General features: G+C 44.4%; 1 long non-coding RNA gene across 1 annotated transcript; it reads left to right on the forward strand.

The window, feature by feature from the left end:
* On the forward strand, positions 1-14,392 carry LOC125963704 (uncharacterized). The gene is made up of 2 exons (XR_007476070.1): positions 1-57; positions 14,230-14,392. It is a non-coding gene; the product is annotated as an uncharacterized LOC125963704 (long non-coding RNA).
* The last annotated feature ends 369 nt before the right edge of the window (positions 14,393-14,761 follow it).

Here is a 14,761-nt window from a genome sequence, read left to right on the forward strand (position 1 = left end):
GGGGCTTCCCTGGTGGCGCAGTGGTTGAGAGTCCGCCTGCCGATGCAGGGGACACGGGTTCGTGCCCCGGTCCGGGAGGATCCCACATGCCGCGGAGCGGCTAGGCCCGTGAGACATGGCCGCTGAGCCTGCGCGTCCGGAGCCTGTGCTCCACAACGGGAGAGGCCACAACAGTGAGAGTCCCGCGTACCGCAAAAAAAAAAAAAAAAAAAAAAAAAAAAAAAAAAGTTTGAGAATGGCTTTAAATCAAATCCTCATGACCCTTGAGACTGCTTCTGCACAATCTGAAGAGTTACCCTGCAGTCCATTCACTCCTGCACTCCCAGACTCTTAGGCCTGTCTGGGGGCCTGTAGTCCAGTCCTTCTGGGGTAGGTAATTTTGGTTGCCATGGAACTCCAGGCTCCTCACCAGGGCTCCTAGCAGCTGCCATGGTTTTGCCTAGAAGTAATTGGACCAGAGATGCACCTGTGACAGTGCTTTCCTAGAATTGATTGAGATGGTTTCTGTGAGTGACTAGACCCTAAGGGTGAACATGGTACCCAAGGGCAGACTTGTTCTGCCATATGGCCTGGGGAGCAGAGGAAACTGGTCTTCAGAAGGAAGAAGAGGGGAATGAAGCAGACACACAGGTCCAGAGATGGGGGGGTGGAAAGAGAATCCATTCCTAGATGCCCTCCAGGCCCTGCACTACCAGCCTCTGCCTACTTCTCAGACTTAGGCCGCTGGCTCTGGCTCACAGGACTCCGTTAGCGGAAGGAAAGATCACTTTCCCAACCTACCTGAGGCCCTGCTGCCTTCCAGCCCTCAGGTAGCAGGTGATTCCTCAGCTTGTATTCTCTGATAACAAACAGCCCTCCTGATTGACCCATGTGGATTCCTGAGATTGGCCACCCAGGGACTCTTGAGGGATTCAGCTTTGTTTTACAGACAAGGAAACTGAGACCCAAGTGACTTGCCCACGGTTATGTGAGCACTAAGCTTGCAGGCCACTGCTGCATCCCCAGGGGACTCACCCTCATGACCTTGGGTCACAGCCCAGGGCTCTCACAGCAAAGCAGTCAGGTCAACCTCAGGCCTTTTCGCCTCCTCTTGCAAGCTTTTAATAAGTCAGTTTCATTTTCAAAATACTGCCCAGAATAGTCTATGGTCAGCAGAAAGATGCTGACAGCACTGTCTATTCTAGGAAGGTATTTTATTTTCTGATGAACTATAGTGGCAATGGATGGTTTGAACGTCTGTTGCTGAAGGAGCATGACAGATGTTACACTGGTCCTCACCCCACCCAGATTTCTTTCTTTCTTTCTTTTTTTTTTTTGCGGTACGCGGGACTCTCACTGTTGTGGCCTCTCCCGTTGTGGAGCACAGGCTCCGGACGCGCAGGCTCAGCGGCCATGGCTCACGGGCCCAGCTGCTCCGCGGCATGTGGGATCTTCCCAGACCGGGGCACGAACCCGTGTCCCCTGCATCGGCAGGCGGACTCTCAACCACTGTGCCACCAGGGAAGCCCCCAGATTTCTTTTTTAAGATGTAAAATGATATGATCTAGTAATTCCACTTCTGGGTATTTATCTGAAGAAAATGCAAACACTAATTCTAAAAGATAGGTGCACCCCTTGTTCATTGCAGCATTATTTACAATAATAACCAAGACACGGAAACAGCCTGTGTCCACACACAGATGAAAAGAAAATAAGAAAATGCAAGATATATGTGTGTGTTCTATATTATAATATATATATAAAAATATTCAGCCACGAAAAGAATGAAATCCTGCCATTTGCGACAACATGGGTGCACCTTGAGGGCATTGTGCTAAGTGAGATAAGTCAGACAGAGAAAGACAAATACCGTATGATTTCATATGTGGAATCTAAAACAAAATAAAACAAACTCATAGACACAGAGAACAGATCGGTGGTTGCCAGAGGCCAGGCGTGGGGGTTGGGAGAAATGGGAAAGGGGGTCAAAAGGTATAAATTCCCAGTTATAAAATAAATCAGCTATGGGATGTAATGTATGGCATGGTGACTGTAGTTAATATTGTTTGTATATTTGAAAGTAGCTAAGAGAGTAAATCTTTTTTTTTAACATCTTTATTGGAGTATAATTGCTTTACAATGTTGTGTTAGTTTCTGCTTTATAACAAAGTGAATCAGCTATACGTATACATACGTCCCCATATCTCCTCCCTCTTGTGTCTCCCTCCCACCCTCCCCATCCCACCCCTCTAGGTGGTCACAAAGCACCGAGCTGATCTCCCTGTGCTATGTGGCTTCTTCCCACTAGCTATTTTACATTTGGTAGTGTATATATGTCCATGCCACTCTCTCACTTCGTCCCAGCTTACCCTTCCCCTTCCCCGTGTCCTCAAGTCCATTCCCTACGTCTGCGTCTTTATTGTTGTCCTGCACCTAGGTTCTTCAGAACAATTTTTTTTTTTTTTTAGATTCCATATATATGTGTTAGCATACGGTATTTGTTTTTCTCTTTCTGACTTACTTCACTAAGAGAGTAAATCTTAAAAGTTCTCATCATATGAAAAAAGTTCTCATCAATACTTTGCCTGAGTGACTTTTACCAAACTCAGAGATCGTGCTGGTCAGGGAAGGCAGGGGGAAAAAATAATAGAATTACTAGCTGCCCTTACCCCTGAGAGGCAGAACAACCATTTTCATGCCTTACGGCCACCTGGGATCTTTATGGCCTGTCCTGTATTGGGGGAATTCCCCGCCTGATGAGGCGGAACGCTCCTCCCACTGGAGAGGCTGAAGATGCCAGGTGGTCACCGTGCCAGACTCCCTGGTGGCTACAATGAAGCTGGGTAACAGCTCTGCCAGGCAGACACCACTCAGAGTCCAGGGGCAGCTGCTTCCGGATTCAGCTGAGGTTGCTCTAGCAGCTGCGGGTAGAGTTGGTCCAGGTGCACCTGGGTGCCCACACCCAGCAGCGGCTCCCAGAGATTGTGAACCACCCGAGATTAATTCCATTTCTACCTAAATCAGCCAGAGTTGGTTTCTGTGGCTTTTAACGGTGAGCAGGACTGATGGATGAGGCTTCCCAAAGGAGAGCCAGACACTGGCAGGGCTAGACGAGGGGGCAGGTGCCCAGGTAGAAGAAAATGGCATTCGAGCAGGGAGAGGTGCTGCAGCACACTGTCCTTCAGACCGAGTCACACATTGTACGGAGGGAAGTGAGTCACATTGCAGGTCAGAGCATCCTCCAGCTCCTCACAGGGGTTACAGAGGGTCACAGGAATCATGAACGGGCTGGAGGGTTTTCCTGCAAGTCTGGCTTCTTTCCCTTTGATGCTCTCTGAGCTTTTCATTCAAGAATGCTGGGCTTTTCCTTTGTGGAAGAGGAGGTTGGGTTAGGAGGGAAAGGTTAGACTTCCTGAGCCTCTGCATAGGCAGCTTCTCGGGTTTGACTGGGGAGCCTCAGGGTGCTCCCCTGCTTCCAACGCCAAAAGTTAAATCCTTCACCTAAAGTGTTATTTAACTAGGGGTGGATTTCCTTCCTCCGTCCCTCTGTCCCTCCCTCCCTCTCTCTCTCCCCTTCTTCCTTCCTTCCTTCCTTCCTTCCCCCCTTCCTTCCTTCCCTCCTTCCTTTCTTTCTGTGTATCTGATTTACAATATTGTGTTAGTTTCAGGTGTACAGCATAGTGATTCCGGTGTTTGCTTTTTTGCAGATTATATTCCATTATGGGTTATTACAAGATATTAGATATAATTCCCTGTGCTATACAGTAAATCCTTGTTGCTTATCTATTTTATGTATAGCAGCTTGTATCTGTTAACCCCATACTCCTAATTTGTCTCTCCCCGCTGCTCCCCTTTGGTAACCATAAGTTTGTTTTCTGTGTCTGTGCGTCTCTCTCTGTTTTGTATATAGATTCATTTGTATTACTTTTTAGATTCCACATATAAGTGATACCATATAGTATTTCTCTTTCTTTGTTTGACTTATTTCAGTCAGCATAATATTCTATGGGTCCATCCATGTTGCTGCAAATGGCAAGATTTCATTCTTTTTTATGGCTGAGTAATATTGCATTGTATATACTTACAAGATCTCTCTTTTTTTTTTGATTGTACTAACTTATTCGTTTTTAACTTTATTTTTTATTGAAGTATAATTGAATTACACTGTTGTGTTAATTACTGCTGTACAGCAAAGTGACTCAGTTATACATATACATACATTCTTTTTCATGGATATTGAATACAGTTCCCAGTGCTATACAGTAGGGCCTTGTTGTTTATCCCTTCTACATATACCAGTTTGCATCTGCGAATCCCAAACTCCCAATACAAACCTCTCCCACCCCTCTCACCCTTGGCAACCATCAGTCTATTATCTATGTCCCTGATTCTGTTTCTGTTTCACAGATAGGTTCATTTGTGTCATATTTTAGATTCCACATATAAGTTATATCATATGGTATTTGTCTTTCTCTTTCAGACTACTTCACTTAGTATGATAATCTCTAGTGGCATCCATGTTGCTGAAAATGGCATTATTTTGTTCTTTTTTACGGTTGAGTAGTATTCCATTGTATATATATACCACATCTTCTTTATCCATTCATCTGTTGATGGACACAGGTTACTTCCATGACTTGGCTATTGTAAATAGTGTTGCCCTGAATATTGGGGAGCATGTATCTTTCTGAATTAGAGTTTTCAGTTTTTTCAGATATATACCCAGGAGTGGGATTGCCGGATCATATGGTAGCTCTCTTTTTAGTTTTTTAAGGAACTTCCATACTGTTTTCCAACTGGCGGCACATTACATTCCCACCAACAGTGTAGGAGGGTTCCCTTTTCTCCATACCCCTTCCAGCATTTATTATTTGTAGACTTTTTGATGATAGCCATTCTGACCAGTGAGGTGATACCTCATTGTGGTTTTGATTTGCATTTCTCTAATACTTAGTGATGTTGAGCAGTTTTTCATGTGCTTACTGGCCATTTGTATGGCTTCTCTGGAGAAATGTCTATTTAGGTTTCTGCCCATTTTTTGATTGGGTTGTTTGGTTTTTTTCAATATTGAGCTATATAAACTGTTTGTATATTTTGGAAATTAATTCCTTGTCGGTGTCATCGTTTGCAAATATTTTCTCCCATTCTGTAGGTTATTTTTTGTTTTGTTGATGGTTTCCTCTGCTGTGCAAAAGCTTGTAAGTTTGATTAGGTCCCATTTGTTTATTTTTCCTCTTATTTCTTTTGCTTTGACTGCTCTAAGAAAATATTTCTACAATTTATGTCTCAGAATGTTCACCCATGTTCTCTTCTAGGAGTTTTATGGTGTCATGTCTTACATTTAGGTCTTTAAACCATTTTGTGTTCATTTTTGTATATGTTGTGAGGGAATGTTCTAATTTCGTGAATTTACATGTAGCTGTCCAGCTTTTTCAACACCACTAGAAGGGATTGTCTTTTCTCCATTGTATATTCTTGCCTTCTTTGTTGTTAATTGACCATAGGTGCATGGATTTATTTCTGGGCTTTCTATCCTGTTCCATTGATTTATATTTCTGTTTTTGTGCCAGTACCATATTGTCTTGATTACTGTAGCTTTGTAGTGTAGTCTGAAGTTGGGGAGTCTGATTCCTCCAGCTCCTTTTTTTCCCTCAAGCTGGCTTTGGCTATTTGGGGTCTTTTGTGTCTCCATACAAATTTTAAGATTTTTTTTGTTCTAGTTCTGTAAAAAATGCCACTGGTAATTTGATAGGGATTGCATTAAATCTATAGATTGCTTTGGGTAGTATGGCCATTTTAATACTATTAATTCTTCCAATCCAAAAGCACAGGATATCTTTCCATTTCTTTGAATCATCTTCATTTTCCTGTATCAATGTTTTCTAGTTTTCAGCATATAGGTCTTTTACCTTCTTGGTTAAGTTTATTCCTAGGTGTTTATTTTTTTGATGTAATTTTAAATGTTTTTTTTTTAACTTTCTCTTTCTGATATTTCATTGTTAGTGTAAAGAAACACAACAGATTTCTGCTTAATAATCTTGCACCCTGCTACCTTGATGAATTCATTTATTAGTTCTAATAGTTTTTATGTGTAGACTTTTAGGGTTTTCTATATAGAGTATCATGTCATCTGCAAACAGTGACAGTTTTACCTCTTCCCTTCCAGTTTGGATACCTTTTATTTCTTTTTCTTGTCTGATTGCTGTGGCTAAGACTTCCAATACTATGTTGAATAGAAGCGGTAAGAGTGGGCATCCTTGTCTTGTTCCTGAATTTAGTGGACAGGCTTTCAGCTTTTCACTGTTGAATATTATGCTGGCTGTGGGTTTGTTGTAAATGTTGAGATGTGTTCCCTCTGTACTCACTTTGGTGAGAATTTTTATCATAAATGGATGTTGGATTTTGTCAAATGTTTTTTATGCATCTATTGAGATGATTGATCATTGTGGTTTTTCTCTTTCCTTTTGTTAATGGGGTGTATCACATTGATTGATTTGTGTATGTTGAACCATCCTTGGGACCCTGGAATGAATCCACCTTGATCATGGTGTGTGATCCTTTTTATGTATCGTTGGATTCGGGTTGCTAATATTTTGTCAAGGATTTTTGCTCCTATATTCATCAAATATATTGGCCTGTAATTTTCTTTTTTTGTAGTGTCTTTGTCTGGTTTTGGTATCAGGGTGATGGTGGCCTCATAGAATAAATTTGGAATAGTTTGACAAGGATAGGTATAAGTTCTTTGTAGTATGTTTTGTAGGATTCCCCAGTGAAGCCATCTGGTCCTGGACTTTTGTTTGCAGGGAGTTTTTTAAAATTACAGATTATACTTCACTTGTAGTGATCAGTCTGTTCAAATTATTTATTTCTCCTTGACTCAGTCTTGGCAGACTGTATGTTTCTGGAAACTTGTCCATTTCTTCTAGGTTGTCCAATTTGTTGGCATATAACAGTTCATAGTATTCTTTTTATGATTTTTTGTATTTCTCTGGTATCAGTTGTCATTTCCCCTCTTTCATTTCTTATTTTGTTTATTTGGATCCTCTCTCTTTTCTTCTTGATGAGCCTGGCTAGAGGTTTGTTGATTTTGTTTATATTTAAAAAACAAAACAAAAAAAACCAGCTCTTGGATTCATCTTTTCTATTTTTTTAATCTCTATTTTATTTATTTCTTCTCTGATCTTTATTATTTCTTTCCTTTGCTGACTTTAGGTTTTGTTTGTTCTTCTTTTTCTAATTCTTTTAGGTGATAGGTTAGGTTGTTAATTTGAGATTTTTATTGTTTCTTGAGGAAGGCCTGTATTGCTATGAACTTCCCTCTTTGAGCTGCTTTTGCTTCAGGGGTGGGTTTTCTTTTTATAAGGAAAGATATAGATTAAAATAACACCCCCCTGCTCCAGCACAGCTGTTAATATTTATGCCTTTGATGGGAGCAACAAATTCCAGTGGAATGGGCCCTTGCAGCTCTGAGTGCATTAGAATGGGCTCCCTAGCCCAAGCCTCTGGGGGATGCCACCCCTGAGCGGCTGAGGGGCCCCTCTAGTGAGACTTCATCCAACATGGATGAAGTTGGATGCATACTGGGGGCCCAGAGATCAGGTCCTTTCTTGGAAGCAGAGTCTGAGCAAGCAATGGGAATGGCTTAAGTACATAGAGGAGGAAGAGGAGGGAAAGGCCTCCAAAAGGCGGGGGCAGAATCTGGCACCCCACAGACAGGCCTCTCTCCCCTGCTCTCAGGGACCGGGCTGTGGGTCTGTCATCTTATCCCTAACCCCAGTTTAAACCATCAACTTCCACACAGCCCTGTGTGCAGGTCCATGTGAACGAGCCCAGGAGGCATCTGCCCACACAGGGGGCTTACGGAGAACAATCCGGAAAGAGTGGAAGCAGGACAAGTTACCCCTGCAGCACTTACCATCCTGAGCACTCAAACCAGCATCTGTCACCTGCTCCCTTCTGCAGGTCGTCTGCTCAGTGTGCCCACTTCTCACTGCGTCCCTGCCTGGTGGGCTGTGGAGTCCCTGGCACTACAGGCCATGCCTTAGTCCTCCGCACATCCCCCGGACACCCAGCTGCCCACGGCTCCACAGGCACTCATCAGTTCTCCCACCCATGCAATGTGGATGTCTTTGGAGAGCCCCCAAAGGAAGGAGAAGGGAAACCCCTGATGAACTACACCTCCCTCTTCACCAGGCTCATCTCCTTCCCCAAGAGGAAGGAGCAGTTAGGATTTCCAACTCACTCCTTTGTCAGTTTTTCTTACACTTTGTGTTTTTACTATAACAGGTATCCACAATCCCTCTCCTGTTAGAGGCATTTGGGTATGTATTTGCTTCTCTGAACAGGTTGTGAGTCCCAGAAAGGCCAGGACTGTGTCTTGGTCACTTCAACATCCCCCTCCCCCATCATCTGGCACATGGCTGGCATGCTGTAGTTTTTGAATAAAGGAACAGTCATTGAATGGAATTGTCATGCTGAGGGCACCTACTCCCCTATAATGTCTGTGTAGTGTGTTGGAATGTGTGATCTTTTTTAAAAAGTTTAAGATATAAATCACATAGCACAGAGTCTCAGTTTAAAGTACACAGTTCAGTGTATATTGACAGTTATGCAACAACCACAGCAATCAATTTTAGAACATGTCACCCCAAAAATATATTGACAGTTATGCAACAACCACAGCAATCAATTTTAGAACATGTCACCCCAAAAACAAACCTTGGACCCATTAGCAGTCACTCCCAGCCCCTCCCCCTGCCAGCCCTGGAAAATACTAATCCATTTTCTGTCTCTATAGATTTTATTCTGGCCATTTCATATAAATGGAAACATACAATATATGGTCTTTTATAACCGGCTTCTTTGACTTAGCATAATGTTGTCAGGGTTCCTCCACAGTGTAGCATGTATCAGTACTTCATTCAGTCTTATGGTTGAATAATGTTCCATTGTGTGGAGACCACATTTTATTCATCCACTCGTCAGTTGTGTTCCCACTTCTTAGCTATTGTGAACGATGCTGCTATGTTTGTTTGTGTGCACATTTTTGCGTGGATATAATTTTCGTTTTGCTTAGGTATGTACGTAGGAGTGGAATTGCTGGCTCGTATGGTAACTCTATACTTAACCTTTTGAGGAATTGTCAAACTCTTTTCCAAAACAGCTGAACCATTTTACATTCTCACTAACAATGTATGAGGGTTCTAATTTCTCTGCATCCTTGTCAACACTTGTTATTATCTGTCTTTTTAATTTTAGCCATCCTAGTGTATGTGAAGTGGCTAAGGATGTTGAGCAACTTTTCATGTGCTTATTGACCATTTGTTTACCTTCTTCAGAGAATTCAGATCCTTTGCCCATTTTAAAATTGGGTTATTTTTCCTTTTAATAATTGAGTTGTGATTATCCTTTATATATTCTAAATACAATTCTCTTAGCAGATATATGATTTGCAAATATTTTCTCCTATTCTGTGGGTTGTCTTTTCACTTTCTTTGTAGTATCCTTTGAAGTGCAAATGTTTTTAATTTCAATGAAATTGAATTTATCTAATTTTTCCTTCTGTTACCTCTGCTTTTGGTATTGTGCTTAAGACACCATTGCCTAATCAAAGGTCATAAAGATTTGCATCCATGTTTTCTTCTAAGAATTTTGTAGTTTTAGCCCTTACGATTAGGTCTGTGATCCATTTTGAATTAATTTTTGTATATGGTGTGATGTAGGGGTCCAAATTCATTCTTTTGCATGTGATATCCAGTTGTGACAGCCCCATTCATTAAAAAGACTATTCTTTCCTTCTTTGAATGATATTAGCACCCTTATCAAAAAAAAGGGTTTATCTCTGAACTCTGATGTTTATTCTATAGATCTCTGTGCCTATTCCTATGTCAGTATCACACCTTCTTGGTTACTGTAGCTTTATAGTAACTTTTGAAGTTGGGAAATGTGAGTTTTTAACATTGTTCTTTTACAAGATTGTTTCAATCATTGAGGGTCTTTTGCATTTTCACATTAAAATTCGGATCAGTCTGTCCCTTTCTGCAAAAACTGGCAGCTGGGATTTTGATAGGGATTGTGTTGAATCTGTACATCAGTTTGGTGAGTATAGACATCTTAAGAATGTGAAGTCTCATCCTGTCTACTTCACCTCGTCCCTTGTCTCTGCAGAGTTGCTATTGTTTGAAAGAGGCCAGAGAGCTGGGTTTACTGAGCTCCTGAAATCAGAGAAGTGCTTTGCTTTTTCTCTAGAAGCCCTTGGGGATCAAGGCTCAGCTCCTGGCAGGATCATCTTCTGCATGATCGCTGTAATTCCTGGGCCCCAATCTGGATGCACTTTCTCAGGACTTCTTTCCACCCCAGGCCTGATCAGCAGATACTCCCAGCCAGGCCTCAGGAACCATCGCCACGTTAACAAACCAATCATAGGCTGGCTTCTACATGTGAGTTCACAAATGTTTTTGCAAGTCATTCAGGCAAACAATAACCCCAGCTGCTCTTTGAAGGGTATCAAAAAAGGCTTCTACCCAAAGGCCTTACCCTTCCTCCCCAACCGTCCTTAGAGATTCTCGCCTTGGGCAGGTGCCTTTTAACATGCCCATGTGTCTGAAGATAATATATGAAGCTCCAATCTCCTAGTTCAAATTAGTTTCTTATCTTGCTTTCCCTTGCAGCTGGCAGTGAAATGTTCCCAGCAAAGTGAGGTGCCTCAGGAGGGCTGTGAGAGAAGCAAGGGATGGAGAGCAGAGCAGAGGCCCTGCCAGCCCAGGGAGGGGTGGGAGGGTGCCCAGGAGAAACTTCTTGACATCATGATTTTCTGAGACCAGGCCTGAATGAATTCATGGCCGTTGAGAATGTCAGGGCCGGAGGGAAGTCCTCAGACAGCAGAGGGTCAGACAGCACAGAGAAGGAGACCAGGTCAGGGCATCAAAAGGACACGTCTGCAGTCTGGAAGGAAGTGCCGGAGGTAAGACCTGAGCCCAGGGCTCCTGCCTCTGTCCCTCTATGCTGCACCTGCCTCGCTGCCGCAGACAGACAGTTCCTTCCAGCTTCCTGAGTGTGGCCCCTGGGACAAAGCTGGATGCTGGTGACATGCAGTGGGGAGCTGACATTCATTCGATGGGTATGTGGTCATTTACTCATAACTGCTAGTTATATTAGGAGCTCTTCAACCTAGCGAGGCGTCCGGGAAGGCTCTGTGAAGGCGGCCAGTGATCTGAAGGCCCTGGGCTGAGGGCGGGGAGAAGCAGCGGGCAGATGAAGGGCAGTGAAAGTCTGCCAGGAAGGGGTTGGGGAGTGCTAGGGGGAGAGCAGGAAGGCAGGCAGCACAGGGGGCCAGGGCCTGGTCTGCTGTGTGATGGAGAGGGGACCAGCACCCCACGGGGCTCTGGGGCTTCTTCCAGGGAGCAGTTGGGAGACACAGAGGAGTTTCACTGGGAACGTGACATAATCAGGTTGGAATTTTCAGATGGTCGTTGAGGGGACGTCCTCCTCTAATATCTCTGACCGTGGACCCCACTGGAGCCCAGGCCCTCACCCAGGAGCTGACACCACCCAGGAGAACCTCTGGGGAGGCCGGCCGCCCCCTCCACAAGCAGATTGGTGTCCCTGGTGTAGAAACCAAAGCTCAGGCTTCTCTCATTCACTTAAGAGGGGTAACATTTAAGCCTACTCTTCACCCTGAGCTTCAGGGAGTTTCCTCAGCTCCCAGAGACACCCTGGTCTGGCTGGAGACCCAAGACACCAGAGCACACGGGGGCATTTCTGGGCTGGCTGGCCCCTCACTTGTGCCTGGGAGGCAGAAGTACCATTTTCTCTCAGGCCTTCTTTCCACCTCTCCGAAATCTCAGGAAAGCTACAGAGCCACCTTCTGACAAGGGTAGAGCACTCCAGTCAGCGTGATCCAGCCGCAAGGGCAGAAGGATGCTGTTTAACAGACAAAGTCAGCTCTGGGACCCGTCCCTTTGTCAAGAAGCTGGGTTCTAAATCACCCACGCCCCTCCTCTGTGGCCTATTCATTTGGGGTATCAGCATACAAGGCTGGGAATGATGTCTGTCTGTCTTTCTCTCTCTCTCTCTTAGGAAAATTTCTGAACAAACAAACAAAACAAAGAAACATGATTTCCAGGGTGGAGCTATCTCTGAGGGTCTTTCTACCAGACTATGGGTAAGTCAATTAATCTTTCTGAGCTTCACTTTTCTTGTAAATATTTCTTGACCCCAAAGTATCTCAGAGTAGGAGTGTCTGGACACCCCATCCTGGTCAGCAGGCAATTGTACAGAGTCCAGAAACTCAACTGCATTGAGGCCCTGGGCCTCCCAGGTCAGCCAGTAGCTTTCACCGGGAGGGTTTCACACGCATGCAGAGGAGTAGGCCCTAAGCTTCAGAGGGGGCTGTCCGTCTCCATGACATCACAGGGCAGCTCAGAGCCCAGCCTAAAACCTCAGGAAACATTCACGTATCAAAGGACAGTCATCAGGGAATAGGTTATTGTTCGTTTGTTTGAAGTCTTTTTTCAAAGTGCCTTTGGAAAGAAAACTATAAAACTGCGTGATGACTCAGGAGTTTGCGAGTTATTCGTTCATGCTGCTGACGACAGTCTGAGTCTGATCTTTAGCTATTTAACACATAAGAAGCAGACGGTGTTTGTAAGTCCAAACAGTGGTCTTGAGAGAAAGGAGGAAAGCTTGTTCTTTCACACGTGGCCCGTGATGCGCAGCTCAGCTTGCTCCCGTGAGGGCTGGGTCGCCCCGATGAAGATTCCTCAGGGAGAATGTATGGCCCCTAATTACAGTGGCTACACAGTCACTTCTCCAAAAGTAAGGTGCGCTAACGGTCGGGAGAACGGATGCAACCTTTGACTGAGACAATGAGTCATATTCTTTCAAGCTGGGAAGGGAAAGACCAGACCGTGGGCTCGAGCGTCAATAGACTGATGAATCAACACAACTTTGCTGCAGTTTGCATTCCTTTCTTTCTCAAGGATGGAAATTAATATCTGGCATCTATTGAGCCTTTTTTCAAACTTTATCTCAGAATAAAACCCTCATTGTTGGATGCAGTGTCTTGACAGTAAATGGCAAAATTATTCCATTATTCTGCACCACCACAGATAATCGTCCGACCCGGGGCAGGAGGTGAAGGTGCGGGGAGTGAAAAGGAGCTTCCAGGATCAAGTGGCCTTAGGAGCACAAAGCCAGTTGGATATGCTTAATCCTTGCCACTTGCCCTCAGAGTACAAAAATGTTTTGAACTGCCAGAAGGCACTTTGCAAGGATCTGCATTTCCATTTTTCTTCTTGATTTTATTGAATTCAAGTCCATGAGTAGTTACTAAGCAGCTGCTGAGTATTCAGAATACTGCTGAATCCCTTCGCTCCCTCCGCCCTGCTTTTCACCCCACCCCCTACACGTTAGTATAGGATGCCCCGCACGGTGGGACTCGCTGATGGATTCAGTTCCACAGGTCACTCGTTCTGCAGGTCCACGAACCCCAAAGGCCTGATGGCTTGCATGAGTGAGCGCACACAGCTCCTTGAACTGCACTTTGTACTGTACACTCACTCACCCTTGGGATCATCTGGGTTAAAATTTTAATCCCTGGGTGGCCTCCTCTCACCATCCATTGTGCTCAGGGCGGACTGTCTCCCTTACCAGCTGTTCAGGGAATGTTTAGAAACTAGTTCTAACAAGGTACTGGCGTGCCAGTCCGCTGCTCGTGGCACTCCGTCTTCTGCAGCTCTGTTCCTCTCTGCCGGGTTTTATCATCAAGAACGGACTGCTGGGAGGGATAAATTGGGAGATTGGGATTGACATATACACACTACTGTATATCAAATAGATAACTAATAAGGACCTACTGTATAGCACAAGGAACTCTTCTCAGTACTCTGTAATGACCTACATGGGAAAAGAATCTAAAAAAGAGTGGATATATGTATACATATAACTGACTCACTTTGCTGTACGGCAGAAACGAATACAACACTTTAAATCAATTATACTCCAATGAAAATTAAAAACAAACAAAAAAAAAGCAAATAAGATGCAGGCAACTCTGCAGTACAGATGTGTCTTTGGAAAAGCAAAGGCCCCTTTGAATAAAATTTACAGCCTGTCATTAGAGCCAAAAAAAAAAAATGGACTGTGCTTTGCTGGTGGGACTAGGCCTACATTTTCCTTTAAGAAGTCCTTAGGAGGGCTTCCCTGGTGGTGCAGTGGTTGAGAGTCCGCCTGCCGATGCAGGGGACACAGGTTCGTGCCCCGGTCCGGGAAGATCCCACATAACGCGGAGTGGCTGGGCCCGTGAGCCATGGCCGCTGAGCCTGCGCGTCCGGAGCCTGTGCTCCGCAATGAGAGAGGCCACAACAGTGAGAGGCCCGCGTACAGAAAAAAAAAAAAAAAAAAGAAGTCCTTAGGAAGTATTTCTGATATGCAGAAAGGCCTAGGAAATGCTATAGGTGTTAACACCTGTGTGCTGCCACTAAGCTCAAGAAAGAAAACATCAGAAATACAACCGCAGCCTCCTGCTTAAAGAGCCCCAAACACTAAAGTAGAGCTTTGCAACTTGCTCCTATGCTTGGGATCAACAGCAATTCATTGGGCCACAGTGAAACATAGCTTCTGTGTCTGATCTGGTAAGACACTGCAGAGTCGCTATGGGCCTAGGAGATTGCCAACAATTATTATCCCTATCACTGCGTCTTTCTGCATCCAAAATGCGTCCCCAGCTGCAAGATCAACGTGGGCAGGCCAGTGTGTGGAGTCGGAATTTTGACTTCAGCCC

Source organism: Orcinus orca, chromosome 2 (assembly GCF_937001465.1).
Source record: "Orcinus orca chromosome 2, mOrcOrc1.1, whole genome shotgun sequence".
Classification (NCBI taxonomy): domain Eukaryota; kingdom Metazoa; phylum Chordata; class Mammalia; order Artiodactyla; family Delphinidae; genus Orcinus; species Orcinus orca.